Consider the following 17,099-nt stretch of genomic DNA (forward strand, 5'->3'; position numbering starts at 1 on the left):
TACATACGCTTCAGGTTACATACTCTGCTAACCCAGAAATAGTGCTTCAGGTTAAGTACTTTGCTTCAGGATGAGAACAGAAATTGTGCTCCGGCGGCACGGCGGCAGCAGGAGGCCCCATTAGCTAAAGTGGTGCTTCAGGTTAAGAACAGCTTCAGGTTAAGTACGGACCTCCGGAACGAATTAAGTACTTAACCTGAGGTACCACTGTACTGTACTCAACACTTAAGTTCTCATAACAAATGTAACTTATCTGTAAGAAAGACTGTACAAGCTGAAAAAAAGAGACAAGGTGTGTACTTTTGTAAAGCAACAAAATCATTCCAACAACAACAACAACAACAACAACAACAACAACAATAATAATAATAATAATAAATAGGATCATCCCCACAATTATTTTCATTACCAGATAAAATTTCACTCCATTTTTTTTAAATTTAAGATTGCATCTAGTCTTGTATGCCTAGATCACCCGCAGTCAGGAGACACTTCGAGATATATTTGTTTTAACCCCAGTATCGCAATAATCCATTCCAAAATCCCTGGAACACTGATCAGTCTTGCTTATTCTACATTACAGACTGGATGGGTCTTTCAACTGATGTTGAAAGACAGCAGCTCACCTTAGCCTACCTATGAGTTCATAGCTGAGCATTGATTTGAACTTGCCCCTTGCAGCTCCAAATCAGCTCTTCATCACCCTGTAACACCTACTTAGCACTAAAACTAGCTCCGTTTGGCTGCAGATTAAAAGGTGCTGAAACACAGACACACATCTTTGATGTCCGTCATCAGTATTTGACCACTTTATAGGATTTTAAACTTCTTGAATGTGGTCCATGGTTATTTATGCCCCCCTTTCCGCCAAGGGGCTCAGGACAGGGTCCCTGGTTCTCTAAGCCTCACCCCATTTTACCCTTGCAGCAAGCCTGAGAGACAGGGACCATCCCAAGGCCACTGAGTGAGCGTTGAGGGCCCCAAATGTACACATTGCTTTGAATCCATCATGTGAAGCGTGAGGGTGCTGGGGAGGCGGCCCGGATCTAAAGACATGATATGTTGATCTGATTTTTCTGCTGCGAGCTTAATTCACTCCAAGGGATTTACATTTTGGTTGTGTGCCTGCATTTAGATAGCTAAAGGGGCAAAGTAAATCTAGCAGCTTATTTGCTTTAAAAAAATAAAGAAAAGAACCACATACTCTTAATTGCCTTCAAGTCAAACAATACAGGGCATCAGGACATCTTTTGGATTTAGCTGAAGCATAGAAAAGTCCTCCTTGGCTCTGCTCTAATTATTCCCAATACTGTCAAGGTCCCTGCAGTGAACTACAACCTTGTAACCAGATTGACAGCAAATACTGTTCTACATTTATTAATACTCCACGTTATTTGCAGAATGACATGTTCCAAAACCAGGACCCTCACCTGCCCCTGTGAAAGGGTGTCAGATAGTTGCCCCGGCTCTCTGATGATAACACACAAAATATGTGTTTTCAACAAGCCGCTGTCATATCATTTTAGAATTCAATCTTCAATGTGCCACATCTCCTGCCAAGTGGCTTGAAAACCCAAGGCTCTTCCTTGCTTTTTAATTTCCTCTCAAAGCAAAGGAGCTGTGTGTGTATCTGTGTTATTCTTATAACGGAAACCCTACTCTTACAGAAACTTACTGTACATCAACAAAATAGGTTAATCAAATTCAGAAACTGTTCCCCCTTGCTCTCCTCTTGGAATTGAGATGTTCCCCCCCCCCCCCTCTTCTCACACCTCTTCTCCTTCCTTCTGCTTTGTGGGCCTTGGGTTATTTTTAGATATTAATAATGGGTCAACTATGTACATATTCAAACCAAACAACATTTCGTTAAGCAAATAGAGGGAGAAAAATCAATAAAGGGAAGCATTTGGCAGCTCAGTGCACAGGAAATTATTTGCATTCTCAGCTTCAGATCAATAATCTTCTTTCCTCCACTGGTCCAACAGGAAATTATAACCTTTCTGAACATTATCTGGAAAGTTATCTTCACCAGTAATTTAGCACTTTTTTAACCTTGGAAAACGTAACAGAGTATTCTGTTGACTTAGTTTAAATACCTTTTATTTTCTGTTCTACCAAGTATCTATTTCTGCCTTGTTGGCAGCAGGTCTGCACTTGTCATGCTGGCGGGTTTGCATATATTTGTTCTAAACAGGGATACCTCAAGGCTGTCCTCACCCTATGGGGGGCCCATCACTCCCTCCCCAGAAACAGCACCTGGTATCTCCTGACTATGCAGAGTGGAAAAGTGGATCTCTCTCCCCCTCTGTAGAAGCTTTATAGTAAAATTGGCATAAATTATTATTTCTAAATAATATTTATTTCTAAAAAATAAAAATGCACACAAACAGGCATACATTGTTCAAGATTTGAAAAATGATTTAAACCAAGAACCCAAATATACATTGAGCTGTTTTTCCACCTTAAGACCTAGTCCTGATTTTTATCTTACTATGAGATTGTTTGAAGCTCCACACTCTCCAAAGTAATATGGCGTTTCAGGGCAGTCTTTGAAAGGGCCAAGGTCCCTGTCAATTTCACAGACTTACACTATTGTTACAAGGATGCAAATTTAGCATGAAGAAACATAGTTTCATGTTTCCAAGTTGGGGTGGGAGGAGATACTCTGCAGTCTAAACTGCACGGGGGGGGGGGGGGAAGCTAAACTAACTGTTAAATGTGTGATTGTGTGTGTGTGTGTGTAAAGGTAAAGGTAAAGGGACCCTTGACCATTAGGTCCAGTCGTGGCCGACTCTGGGGTTGCGGCGCTCATCTCGCTTTACTGGCCAAGGGAGCTGGAGTACAGCTTCCGGGTCATGTGGCCAGCATGACTAAGCTGCTTCTGGCGAACCAGAGCAGTGCACGGAAACGCCGTTTACCTTCCCGCCAGAGCGGTACCTATTTATCTACTTGCACTTTGAGATGCTTTTGAACTGCTAGGTTGGCAGGAGCAGGGACCGAGCAACGGGAGCTCAACCCGTGGCAGGGATTCGAACCACCGACCTTCTGATCGGCAAGTCCTAGGCTCTGTGGTTTAACCCACAGTGCCACCCTGTGTGTGTGTGTGTAGAAGTATTCAAATCTGAGATTCCTCACCCACAGACTGAAGTACAGTGGTGCCCCGCAAGACGAACGCCTCGCAAGACGGAAAACCCGCTAGACAAAAGGGTTTTCCATTTTGGAGGCGCTTCGCAAAACGAATTTCCCTATGGGCTTGCTTCACAAGACGAAAATGTCTTGCGAGTTCCTGTGGGTTCCCCCCCCTTTTCCTAAGCCCTAAGCCGCTTATCAGGGACGCAGGTGGCGCTGTGGGTTAAAGCCTCAGCGCCTAGGGCTTGCCGATCGAAAGGTCGGCGGTTCGAATCCCTGCGGCGGGGTGCGCTCCCGCTGCTCGGTCCCAGCGCCTGCCAACCTAGCAGTTCGAAAGCACCTCCGGGTGCAAATAGATAAATAGGGACCGCTTACCAGCGGGAAGGTAAACGGCGTTTCCGTGTGCGGCTCTGGCTCTGGCCAGAGCAGCGATGTCACGCTGGCCACGTGACCCGGAAGTGTCTCCGGACAGCGCTGGCCCCTGGCCTCTTAAGTGAGATGGGCGCACAACCCCAGAGTCTGTCAAGACTGGCCCGTACGGGCAGGGGTACCTTTACCTTTACCTAAGCCGCTTATCAGCTGACCCGCTAAAAGCCGCTAAACTGCTAATAGCGCTAATCCGCTAAGCTGTCAATGGGCTTGCTTCGCAAGATGAAAAAACCGCTATACAAAGAGCCTCACGGAACGGATTAATTTCGTCTTGCGAGGCACCACTGTAGTTCAGCCCAAGAAGAAATTGAGCACCTTAGTCTCTTTTCATCTCTCTCTGTTATCTAAAACTGCCTTCCCCCCATTTTTGCTGACCCAAGCCTGGGAGTCCTCCTAAGCCAGTGTCTGAGGAGCATCTCTGCAACAGACAGGAGATGCCTTCTCATACTTCCAGGGCTGGGCTACCCCCAGACTGCTCCCAAGTAGAGCTTCTGCCTCTGAAAAACATGTTTATCGTTTGGGAAGCCTTTCCATTGCACAAATACCCTGCCAGAAGATTAGATGAATCAATTGTTCAGCATATGTGCGCCGGTCTCCTGTGTGCTGGGTTGGCTCTCTTACCACTCCAGGTGCGCTCCCTGGGTGGACGGTGCCAAGTCAGAGAGCAGCTCGGGAGGGGCTGGGAAGGCTTTGCTGCAGCTCCCCTGCCTACTCACAGGACTCAAGAGTAGGAGCTGACTTGCTTTGCAGCCACTGGCCCCAGTCTAGGTCACTTCCTGTTGCCAGAAGAGTTGTCAGGATTTTTATCAGTCCTGATCCTGATCTTGACCCTTGTGCAGCATTAGCAAGTGAAGAAACATCTCCATCCTATGAGGAGCTTCATCTGCTGATTGTCGCCGCTCAAGCTGCTTGTTAAATAGGCACAGAAGCAGGCCCAAGTAGGCCTTTGCTGGTCAACAGACAGTCCCAGCGTTGTGGCCCTTTAAGCTCCTTCTTTCATTCGGGACTTTCAGCCTGTAGGGCTTTAAAACTTCCTCTGGCACATTCCAGGGACTGCCCTGCCACATGCTTCCCGTGACTGGAATGGAACATTTTTCACAGCTCCCTGTCACATGAAAACAGGTCTCAGCTACTTTTTATTCTGGCATATCTGTTGTGCCTTTGACATCTGTACAGGAGGCAAATAAAGCTTTTCCTGCAATGCAGGTAAAAGTCATAGCATACCACCCATCAAGTTTTTGCTGCCTAACATACAGCTATTACATTGGGGGGGGGGGTGAGTAGGAAGTGCTAGTTGTATCCTGAAACAATCTACTTCAGAACAGTGCCACTGTTGTAAATAAAACTCCGGAAAATGTCATTTGAAGACCATAGGTAGAACTTTTCTGAAAGGAGAGACACAACACACCTTATTCCTTTGCAAATGGGAAGCAATTGCAATGCATAACTAAGAGATTTCAAAAGCCACAAAATGATTGATCTAATATTGTTATGCGCAGGAAACTCTGCTCCTGTCCCACCTAAGGCTGAGTAAACCTTGAATGGAGTCTTGAGGTGGTGAAGGGTGTGTAGAATCACAGAGCTGGAAGGGACCCAAGGGTCATTGAGCCCAATCCCCTGTATGCAGGAATCTCATGTGACTAATTCTCATCAGCTGGGCAGGAGAAGAACATTCAACACAGGCTGCTTGTTAGACAGCAAAGTTCAAACTGTTGCCAGGGGTTAAAATGTAATTGCCTTTTTAAAGGCTCCCCAAACTCCACCCTGGCATGTGTGAACTAGTAAAAGAACTGATCTTTTTCTTTTTCCAAGTGCTGATAAGCCTAAAAGTTGTCTGTAGCTTCAAAACACAAACTGTGCCCTTTAACTTTCTTCTGAAAACTCATCCAGGGGAGCCCAACATTGGTCATGTTTATAAACAGGAAATACAATTGTGCATGGAAAAAAGTTAAGTTTCATCCCCAAAAATGATGCACAGTGCCAGCCTGGTGGCTAGATCTACTTCCCCATCTCTGCATTAGCAACACCATTTGAGGTGACCGAATCCACGGGCACAGCCACTACGCACAACAGCTCACCAGTAGAACTGCTCACCAGCCAAAACTGTGCCAGTCTGACCAGTAACACAGTCTTTTGCCAGATAACCAAATTGGGGTTCTAAAATACTCAGAAGTTTTACCTTGATTCTTGACCCTCCAGTTTTGTTGTTCTTTTGGATCCATCCTCAATTCTACTGCAAGGTGTTGTTTTTTAACCCTATGCAACACATGATGATAACTGCCACTTGAAGCAATGTGCAGCTGGATCCTGAGCAATTTTATTTGGAAGGGCCACCAAGCACAAAGGGGCTTGCTTCCAAGTAACTGGGAATAGGACCTCAGCCTTCACAAGGTATCTCTAATTGCACGTTTGCAATACAGCAAACCTGCAACCTACACACCTTTAACTTGTGCACATTCACGTTTATGAGCTTGGCAAAATACCTCCCTACCTACATACTGGACAGTTGCCTGGTGAAAGCCTTTGGCAATCCCACCCACCATTGCGCCCAATGTGTTTTGATTATACACCATGATGGCTTTAGATGTGATCCCCAGAATGTAACTCCCACATAAGTTGCAGGATGACTGCACTCTAACTGCAAGTCACATGTGTACGTACATTGTGGTTCACAGCAATCACAATTAATTGTGTGCCATGGCCAATGAAGTTATCATGGGAGACTACCCCAACTTAGGAAAAACATGTTCACAGACACCTGGCCCTCAGTCTGGGCGGCTTGTCTCTTTATTTGGTTTGTACAGCTTTTTGATACTGACTGAAGAGAAAAAGCAGCCAATAATACCACACTGCTACAAACCACCTAATTTGGGCACGTGAGAAGAACCTTAACTTTCAACATCAGTTCATTATCCATGACTCTGTGTTTTAAGGAACTAAAAGTCCTATCTACTGCTGTTGGAGATCGCTTATTAAAAATGAACAAGAATGTTTTAACAAAATAAAAAAATTCCTTCCAGTAGCACCTTAAAGATCAACTAAGTTAGTTCTTGGTATGAGCTTTCGTGTGCATGCACACTTCTTCAGAATTTTTTTATTTTGTTTTGACTATGGCAGACCAACACAGCTACCTATCTGTAACAAGAATGTTTTAATTAGTGCCGTGGTCATAATAGTGAAGAAAAAGAAGAAGAAATGCTCATTTTCCTTCACTAAGCAGCTATTACAAAGGTGACAATAAGTGCTGATAACCTGGTAGGACAAAAGCATCGGATCAGTAACTCATTAGTCTTAAAATTGCTTAATATATTTTGTGATGAACTGAAGAAATAATTGAATTGGGCAGCGGTGGTGGCAGGGGATACCTAGATCATATCTACTACTGATGGCAGCATTTTGATTAACCCAAATATTCCCAGATATGACACTTCAATAAAGTGGACAGTTCAATAAAATGCTCTTCCGTTAAGTGGATTTTGTGTGTGTGTGTGTGTGTGTCTGAAATTTAAATCAGCTGGCCACTGTGGGAACAGGATGCTGGACTAGATGGGTCATTGACCTGATCCAGTAGATGATTCATACATTCTTAAATAACAGGGTTTTCAGATTGAAGCAAAGGAAAAACAGAATTAAGACATTATAGACTAACTGTCTTAAAGCCTATTTAGGAGGTGGGTGCTGTTGGGGGGGGGGAGGGGAATACTAAAGACAGGAGCCATGACCTCCCATGCCAATGTAAGCAGGAATAAACCTTTCAAAAGTTCTGGCCTTGCCAAGCGATGCATGTGTGCCTTTAAGGCTATGCTTCAGGCAGAAAATGTCTTGGGACAGCACAGATTAAGTGTTTGCTTCAACAAGTAAGAACAAATTATTCTGCCTTGGAGCCTAAGCAACATTAATCTATTGGGTACTTTTTTCTTCTTTTCTCTGGGTGAGTCTAATACATTGGCTTGCAAGGGTATTATTTCCTAGTTTAAAGTATCTCAAAACATCAACTTTGAAAGCCAGAGTTTTGCCTTGTTTGTTCTATGAGGAGGGGAAAGTGGTTCTCTTTAAGCTTGTCATTGAATGACCTTTTGTCATCTACACTTATGGTGCTTTCCCTTTCATAAGAAAGCAGGAATCATGAATTGGGCAGCAGCACCGGGGGCGGGGGGAGAATACTGGGAAGGGCACACAAGGGTCAATGTGCATGGAGGGCCTTTGGAAAGAACCATCTCCTCACCTGAGGGATGCCTGCCCTTCTCTCCTACTTTGGTGCTTTCTACGGCAAGGGGACGCAGGTGGCGCTGTGGTCTAAAAACCACAGAGCCTAGGGCTTGCAGATCGGAAGGTCGGTGGTTCAAATCCCTGCCACGGGTTGAGCTCCCATTGCTCGGTCCCTGCTCCTGCCAACCTAGCAGTTCGAAAGCACATCAAAGTACAAGTAGATAAATAGGTACTGCTCCGGTGGGAGGTAAACGGCGTTTCCGTGCGCTGCTCTGGTTCGCCAGAAGCGGCTTAGTCATGCTGGCCACATGACCCGGAAGCCGTCTGCGGACAAACGCCGGCTCCCTTGGCCAGTACAGCGAGATGGGCACCGCAATCCCAGAGTCCTCTGCCACTGGACTTAGTGGTCAGGGGTCCCTTTACCTTTATGCAAGCCTACACTTTCATTGGGGACGCAGGTGGCGCTGTGGGTTAAAGCCTCAGCGCCTAGGGCTTGCCGATCGAAAGGTCGGAGGTTCGAATCCCTGCGGCGGGGTGCGCTCCCGCTGCTCGGTCCCAGCGCCTGCCAACCTAGCAGTTCGAAAGCACCTCCAGGTGCAAGTAGATAAATAGGGACCGCTTACCGGCGGGAAGGTAAACGGCGTTTCCGTGTGCGGCTCTGGCTCGCCAGAGCAGCGATGTCACGCTGGCCACGTGACCCGGAAGTGTCTCCGGACAGCGCTGGCCCCTGGCCTCTTAAGTGAGATGGGCGCACAACCCCAGAGTCTGTCAAGACTGGCCCGTACGGGCAGGGGTACCTTTACCTTTACCTTTACACTTTCATTGCCCCTTAAAAGCGTATTTGCTTGTTCAGTGAGAAATTATTTTTTACAGTACACCTTGGGGTGTGGAGAACCCCCCAATATGCATTTGTCCTAGTAAATAATGCTGCCTGCATCTAGACGCCAAAGTTTCTGCACACCCACCACAGCCCAAGGAATGAGGGGTGCTCTACATTTTCCTGTCTGTTTGCTTAACTTTTTAGTTGGTATTCTGTTAATGTTGTCAATATTATTTTATAGATATAAAAGTCATGTCGATTTGTTAATCATATAACATTTGCTGTAATTGTGATATTTAGCTTATTTTTTAGTTGCTGCTTGGTTAATAGTGTTTGACAGATTGTAATTGTTTTACTGATTATTTGTTAATTATTTTATATGACATATGCTGTGTTATGTTCTATTGCATTTTTATGTTATTGTTATATATGGTTTGAAAGCCGCTTTGGGATTCATCTAAATGAAACGCGGCAAAGAAATACAATAAATTAAATTAAATTTTAAAATGAAGGCAAAATGACAGGTTTCCTCTCTTTCTGCACTAGTGCCTTTGCCCCTTTTCATCTTTGTTCTATAGGCCAACATAGCCAGAATAACGGGAAGGAGAAGTCAGACCATTAGACCAGGACAGACGACTCGTCCACCCAGCTCAGTGCTGCCTGCCCTGGCAGGGGCTGCTGGGGTCTCAGACAGAGAGAGGCCTTTTCCAGCCCCATCTGTAGTTGCCAGGGACAGGACCTGGGACCTTACTGCACGGAAAGCATGTGCTCTACTATTCAGCTAGAGTTGTTCCCCTAGTAAATTACACACATTGTAGCAATTGTTACCTTTGAGGTCTCTAAACCCTTTTATTGGAGCACCAAAATACCTTTAACAGATTCACTATATAATGCATTGTACCAGATGGTCCTATCCAACAAGCAAAAACTTTGAGGGAAATTGCACTTGGGACCAGTTCTGATGTCTGATGCTCAAGAAATTGTAGATTTTCTGAAGCAATCCTGTGACCATAGAAACGGATGGTCTATGTACCTTTTCCAAGAACATTTCTCTGGGTAGAATTTGGCACCTCACAGGACAGTTCCCCAGCAGACATGCAGATATGCTAAAGAGATCACTTCAAAAAAAAGCCACACTGCAGGTGCCCATTAGCCCACTGACAGAATAGGCAAGTGAGCCATAAAATAACAGAGGGAAATGAACCAGGAGCCATAAGACAAATAGATCTGGGAGATACTTTCCTAAACACAAATTCAGGAATAAGTTAAAGTGGGCTGCAAGCTTTTGGCAGAGGCAAATATTAATTGGTGATGCTACAGGCTTAGAGTACAGACGTTGCTTTTTTAAAAGGAACTTTGGTTCTGATACATTATTATATTAGGAGATGTGTCTTTCTTTCCTTCTAAGAGTGAGAAGTATTTGCTTAGAATGAGTTCTCTTTTGCTATTTTCTACAGCCCTGGGACGCAGGTGGCGCTGTGGGTAAAAGCCTCAGTGCCTAGGGCTTGCCGATCGAAAGGTCGGTGGTTCGAATCCCTGCGGCGGGGTGCGCTCCCGTCGTTCGGTCCCAGCGCCTGCCAACCTAGCAGTTCGAAAGCACCCCCGGGTGCAAGTAGATAAATAGGGACCGCTTACTAGCGGGAAGGTAAACGGCGTTTCCGTGTGCGGCTCTGGCTCGCCAGAGCAGCGATGTCACGCTGGCCACGTGACCCGGAAGTGTCTCCGGACAGCGCTGGCCCCCGGCCTCTTGAGTGAGATGGGCGCATCAACCCCAGAGTCTGGCAAGACTGGCCCGTACGGGCAGGGGTACCTTTACCTTTACAGCCCTGTTATGCTGTCTGTACCGGCTTAGAGTGTGGAAGAGGGCTGCACGCAATAGCCTCTTCAGCCTCCTCTTCCACTGAATATTTAGGAACCTTCTCCATGCCTTTAGGCAAAGGGGGGGGGGCATTAAGGTTGGGCTTGTATGCACCCTCCCTCCCCACTTTAAGGGGGAAAATAAGTTTCTGAAAATTCCTTTATAGTTTCTCCTACATATGGTCCCCGCATGAAAAGGGCCAATATCCCATAATGTCAAACCTGCATTGAAATCTTGGTAATAATATGCACATTTATTGAAATCTGATTCAGAAGATCAATAAAGTAAAAATGCTTTAAACCAGCTGACAACTGTAAAATGTATGACATCAAAACTAACCTATTGGTTCTCTGTGAAACAGCAGTGTAGCGTGGTTTGCTGGCGCCTGAGGCAGGCTGGCATGGGCACACGCCACAGGGGGCAGGACGCAGAGGGTGAAAGGAGCCCACCAAGCCAGCCACCAGCGCACACGCGCCCAACTGTAGCCAAGCGGGGCCATGCTGCGCCACCTGCGTGCCAGTGCCGGGGGGAGCCCAGCCAGCCACCACCACCACCCCTGGACCACCCCAGCTCACAAAGCAGCTTGGGGCTGGCAGGGCAAAGCAAGGGAGAGTCTGGGATCAAAGGGCGCATGGCTGTTGTGTTCTTCTCACACCACCCTGCCACCCTTGCGTTGCTGTGCGAGGCTGGGATCTGATCTGAACAATTTGTCTGGTGAATCCTCAGGCAGGGCAAGGAGGAGCCAGATGCACAGCACCCCCCCCCTTCAAAAAATGCACCCAGGACTGTCAACCCGGCAGCCCCCACCCCCTGCTGTGAAATAAAACAAACATTTGCCTCACTTATTTGAAATTGTGATCTTCCACTGTGTTGAAGAGAGGAATAAACTTGAAACCTAAAGTTCTGAAGGGGTGGGACAGAATCTCTCACTAACAGTGAACCCCAATCTAGCCCATTTTAAGATCTTGGCAAATGTGCTGAATGATGTGCTGAAACATCTGTTTCTTCATCAGACAAAATGTTTAAAAGCAGCTTTTCCTAAATGGGGAATTTGAATGCCATCCTTTACAACTTGCTAGGCCACTTGGCACAACCACAATGCAAATATTTAAACAGTAGTGCAACTCCAGCCTTTAATCAGTAAGAGATAGCAATAGAGAAAGTAATACAAAAGTAAAACGAAGCAGAGATAATTGCCCCCATTTTAATCAGTTTCCCACTCCTTTGCAAAGAGATGTGAATTCTCAGTAATGAAGGGACAAAAATGTTTATGACTAGCACAAGGTCCTTCATTTTGATTCAAGGGTAAATAGTACTGCTTATATGAAGAAAACAAAAAGGTACAGTAAGCAGCTATCATGGAGAAGTAAAATATCTCAAGCTCGTCGTTAAGGGGATCTCTCCAAGAACAAAGAATAAAAATTAAAAACAATTATTCTTAATGTTAATTCTGAGACGCTCAGTCTATTTTCTGCCATGAGATCAAGAACCACTTGGATGTGGTTCCTAAACCAGAAGGAGGAACTTCAGGGCAAGGGGAAAACCAACCTGGACCCATTCTAATGCTAGAGCATCTGCTTTACTCCAAAGCAGATGTTAACATTTTGACTTGGTAGAGCTGCAATTTTGAACCTTGCTGTTTCCATCACACTAGGACTTGTACAGCACTTTAAAAAGTATTCCATGCAATGCTTGGGTCAGCCCTCAAAATGTGATGTAAAGACTTCTGCTCATGTGCAGTTATGTTTGAGATTAGGCAGAATATTTTTCATGTTTCTGGAAGGAAATTGCCTAAACTTATCATTTCAGAAATTCACTGACAAACTCACAAAAAAGCTATCTAGAAATAATAGTGGCAGCATCCCCCCCCCATCCCTCTACATTTAAGACAATGCCAAGGAGAGGGTGCCATATGTAGGAATTTTCAGAAACTTATTTCGCCTCCCCCAACATATTTAAGGTGTGTATCAATACAGAAGAATTGGAACTCATATAAATATCAAACTAACTTATTTTTTCTCCATTTAATCTACATGGAAAAATTTATAAGTACAAGTGATTTAAAATATGCTTCAAAGATGGGGAAATAATGATCATACAATGCGATGTTAATTTATTTGTTGCACACAGCCATCACCTCTTCCAGACTGAATATGAACTACATATTCACTCAAAAAACCCCCAAAAATTTCAGCAGCTTCTTAGTGAATTCTGAACCAGATTTTTCTATACAGCTGGAGCTGTTTCATAAAGATGGTTTACAGGCATTAAGCAACTGAACCTGAAAATGGCTTGGGAATACCGGTAATTACTATCAGCCAGAGGCACTTTCCATCAGCACTCCTGGAAACAGCTTATTTTAGCTCTGTGGCTTTGCTTCTCAAAACACCCATCGCAGGAGGGGGCTTCCAACAGTTTACAGCTTTGAGGATCACGTGACATAAAGCAAGTGCCTGCATCAATGGAACATTTCACAGCACATGGCAGTACATCAACAACTTGACAGACTTGCCTGAACGGTTCCCTTTCTTTGCCTCTGTGTTTTCACCTTTGTTGACTGCACTTTAGAAAAAAGGCTTTGAGCAGTTCTGGCGCAGAAGAAACTCCACTGATCTGGACTGAAGTTGTCCCTGCCCTTTGCCTGCTGTATGCAACTCTCCCCAGATTCTGAAGCTAAAAGGTTTGAAATTGTGGTTGCAAACCATGGTTAATATTATTAGCCATAATTAGCATGGTGCAGACCTAATATTTCCCTGTGATTAATGCTGACGAGAAACAAGGAGGGAATTTGCACAGGAAAGAAGAAGAGAGGAGGAAGGCCACCTCTGATTTGGTCATAAAATCAGCAGCCCTGTGATATCTGCACCAGACAAGAGTTGGTGCTTCTTGATGTTCTCAGAGGATAAAAGGCAGATAGAAAGGCAAGGAACAAAAATTAAAAAGTTATTCAGGCAGCTTAAAACTTTATCAAATATATAACTGGAATTTTAAAAACAGCAGCACTAAAAGATACTTCTGGTGGTTCCCTCACTGCAAGAAGTGAAGTTACAGGGAACCAGGCAGAGGGCCTTCTCAGCAGTGGGGGCCATCCTGTGGAATGCCCTCCCACCAGATGTCAAGGAGATAAAGAAAAACACAGCCTTTAGAAGACTTTGAAGGCATCCCTGTATCAGGAAGAGTTTCAAAGCAAGTGCAAGTGCAATACAAGTACAACAGACCAGCTACCTAATTCCCAGACAATGGGACCCAGCAACCCACATGATCTCTGTCTTGTTGGGATTTACAATTAGTTTATCAGCCCTAGTCCAGCCCACCACTGAATTCAAGCACAGCTCCAGGACCTGCTATCAACAAAAAATAGAGCATTGTGTCACCTGCATATTAATGGTACCTTGCTCACCTGATCATCATTCCCAGAGGCTTCATATAGATGTTAAACAGTATAGAGGACAAGGCATAACCTTGTGGGAACTCTCAACACAAATGCCATAGGACCAACCAGTGGTCTCCCAATTCTGCCTTCCAGAATCAGTCTACCATGCACCAGTCTCCAACACCCAATTGACAGGTCCAGTCTAAACACTGAAAGATCAAGTAGAAGCAACAAGATTGCACTCTCCCGATAAAGGTCATCCCTCAGAGCGACCAAGGTCATTTGAGCATGCTATAGCCACACTGTGTTTTGAACTGGGTATGTAAATGAAGCAACTAAACGAAATAAATCCCATATGCTGAAAATTGCCAAGATCCATCCAGTCCAAAACATGCCTATTGGATCAGACAAAACAGTTTTGCATCGAAGCATCTTGGTGACAGCAGTAACAGCAGGTGACTTTAGTTTCATGGTTGACTGGTCAAGTCATATGAGGCCTGACTATGCTCCATTTGCTACACATTTAATTAAAGAAGCTAAGTTACATCACAACTGAAACATCCTGGACAGAGAACATAAACATCCTCAATTAAATATAATCCTTTTCAAGTAAATGGCTGTGGCAGACGGCTAAAGAGATGCAATACCGGATACAGAAATGCAGCATTAGTACATTCAGTAAGTGCCTAGCTATACAGCTGACATGGTATAAACAATCATATTCAAGGAAGAGGAAATTATTCACTGCAGAAGAACACCGTGCTGACTGTTCAGCCAAGACCAGCCACTAGAAAGTAGTTGGTGCAGTTTCATAACACACACAACATTTGTGCAAGCAGGAACATGTTAGATATACGTTAGGTGAATTTTTGAGATGTGTTTATGCGAGACAGTAATATCTTAGCACTTTGAGTTTACAAGGGGTTCCCTTGAGCAATTTTTTTCAAAGTCAAAGCCAAAATCAAGCTTTTTTTAAAGCTTCAGAAATATATACTTTGAGTTCCTCAGCTCACCATGTACCAACTTAACAGTGCAAGACAGGAAGACCAGTAAAAGATGGCATCAGAATTTATTCTAATGGATCAACACTTGATGGCTTCACATCTCCTTTCGATTCAAGTAGATGAAAGGCTGCTCAGCTAGACCAATCCAGAACATAGGAGAAACATCTGTACATTACTCCCCAAATGTGGGAGCTGGTTCTCTGTTGCAATAATGTTTAGAAGCTTGGACTACCAAGTTTACCATTCATAAATGCTCATGGTCTAAATTTACTAGATGGAACATACAGGCGTGAAAGTGGGCTGCATCACTCCAGAGGCCATGGCAGAACAAACAGGTCTGGGCCTACCAAAGTGGCCTCCTGCAGACACACTTGACATTAGGTTCGTCAGAAGCATTCTGTTGATTGAAGAGGTTGTGGTATGTCTGGATGGGCGTTCCCAGAGGGTCCTGCTTGGGGAGTGTTTTTCAGCCCCATGGAGCCTTCAATGTGGGGTTCTACAGGGCTCAATTTTACTCTCTATATTGTCTAACATCTGCATGAAACTGCTGAGTGGGGTTATCCGGAGGTTTGGAGTACGTTGTCAGCAATATGCTGAGGATACACAGCTCTACTTCTCATTTACATCTGCAGGTGAGGCAGTGGATGTGCTGAACCAACAAACTGAAGTTCAATCCAGATAAGAGTGAGGCGGCACTGTCAGTGGGCAGTTCCCAGAACCAGACGGCTGGGAGGTTGCCTGCTCTTGATGGGGGTTCATTCCCTCTGAAGGAGCAGGTATGTAGCTTGAGGAAACTCCTGGATCCTTTGCTGTCACTTGACACTTAGGTGGCCTCAGTGGCCCAGAGTGCCTTCCATCAGCTTTGGCTAGTGGCCCAGCTACGCTCGTATCTGGACAGGCACAGCCTAACTACTGCTATCTACACTCTGGTAACCTCTAGGTTAAATTACTGCAACATGTTGTATGTGGGGCTGCCTCTGAAGATGGTTTTGAAACTTCAGCTAGTGCAGAATTCAGCAGACAGGTTGCTCACCGGGGCAAGACCGCTTGAGCATATTACACTGATCCTGGTCCAACTGCATTGGCTACCAATTAGTTCCCGGGCCCAATTTAAAATGCTGGCTTTGGCTAATAATAATAATAATAATAAATTTTATTTATATCCCGCCCTCCCCAGCCGAAGCCGGGCTCAGGGCGGCTAACAACAATCAAATAATCCAACAATCAAATAATCCAACATTCTAAAAACATTTCATTATAAAAATTAATTAAAATCAAATTAATGGCAACCGTTAAGCAAAATTCTGTGCAGGTTGCCAGAGGAGGGAGTCAGGCTGCGCCCTGACCAAAGGCCTGGTGGAACAACTCTGTCTTTCAGGCCCTGCGGAAAGATGTCAGGTCCCGCAGGGCCCTAGTCTCTTGTGACAGAGCGTTCCACCAGATTGGAGCCGCTGCCAAGAAAGCCCTGGCTCTAGTTGAGGCCAGCCTAACCTCTCTGTGGCCTGGGACCTTCAGGATGTTTTTATTTGCAGACCGTAGGCTCCTCTGTGGGGCATACCAGGAGAGGCGGTCCCGTAGGTACGAGGGTCCTAGGCCGTATAGGGCTTTAAAGGTTAAAACCAGCACCTTAAACCTGATCCTGTACTCCACCGGGAGCCAGTACAGCTGGTATAGTACCGGATGAATGTGATCTCGCAGCGAAGACCCCATAAGGAGTCTCACCGCGGCATTCTGCACCCGCTGGAGTTTCTGGGTCAGTTTCAAGGGCAGCCCCACGTAGAGCGAGTTACAATAATCCAGTCTGGAGGTGACTGTCGCGTGGATCACAGTGGCTAGGTCAGGGCGAGAGAAATAAGGGGCCAACTGCTTAGCTTGGCGGAGATGAAAAAATGCCGCCTTTGTTATAGCTGCAATCTGTGCCTCCATAGAGAGGGAGGTATTGAAGATTACACCCAAACTCTTAACAGACGGTGCTGGCGCTAATTGCACCCCTGCAAGAGATGGGAGTTGCCCCCTCAATCCCATATCGCCCCGTCCCAGCCAGAGGACCTCTGTCTTCGAAGGATTTAGCTTCAACCAGCTCTCACGTAACCATCCAGCCACAGCTTCCAAGCATCTGGTCAGTGTGTCTGGGGCCGAGTCAGGATGGCCATCCATCAACAGATAGAGCTGGGTGTCATCGGCATACTGATGGCAGCCCAGCCCAAAACTCCGGACAAGCTGGGCGAGGGGGCGCATAAAGATGTTGAAAAGCATCGGGGAGAGTATCGCACCCTG

General features: G+C 45.4%; 1 protein-coding gene across 2 annotated transcripts in view; it reads right to left on the minus strand.

The window, feature by feature from the left end:
* COA1 (cytochrome c oxidase assembly factor 1) overlaps window positions 1–17,099 on the minus strand; it is a 58,717-nt gene that overhangs the window by 17,511 nt on the left and 24,107 nt on the right. Inside the window, exon 1 of one of the 2 annotated variants that reach the window (XM_079947672.1) lies at window positions 5,738–5,760. The exons of the other annotated variant lie outside the window; for it this stretch is intronic. The gene's annotated coding sequence lies outside the window, so the exon portion shown is untranslated. Of the gene's footprint in view, window positions 1–5,737; window positions 5,761–17,099 lie in introns of those variants that run through there. 2 annotated transcript variants of the gene reach the window in all.

Source organism: Podarcis cretensis, assembly GCF_951804945.1.
Source record: "Podarcis cretensis genome assembly, chromosome: 12".
Classification (NCBI taxonomy): Eukaryota; Metazoa; Chordata; class Lepidosauria; order Squamata; family Lacertidae; genus Podarcis; species Podarcis cretensis.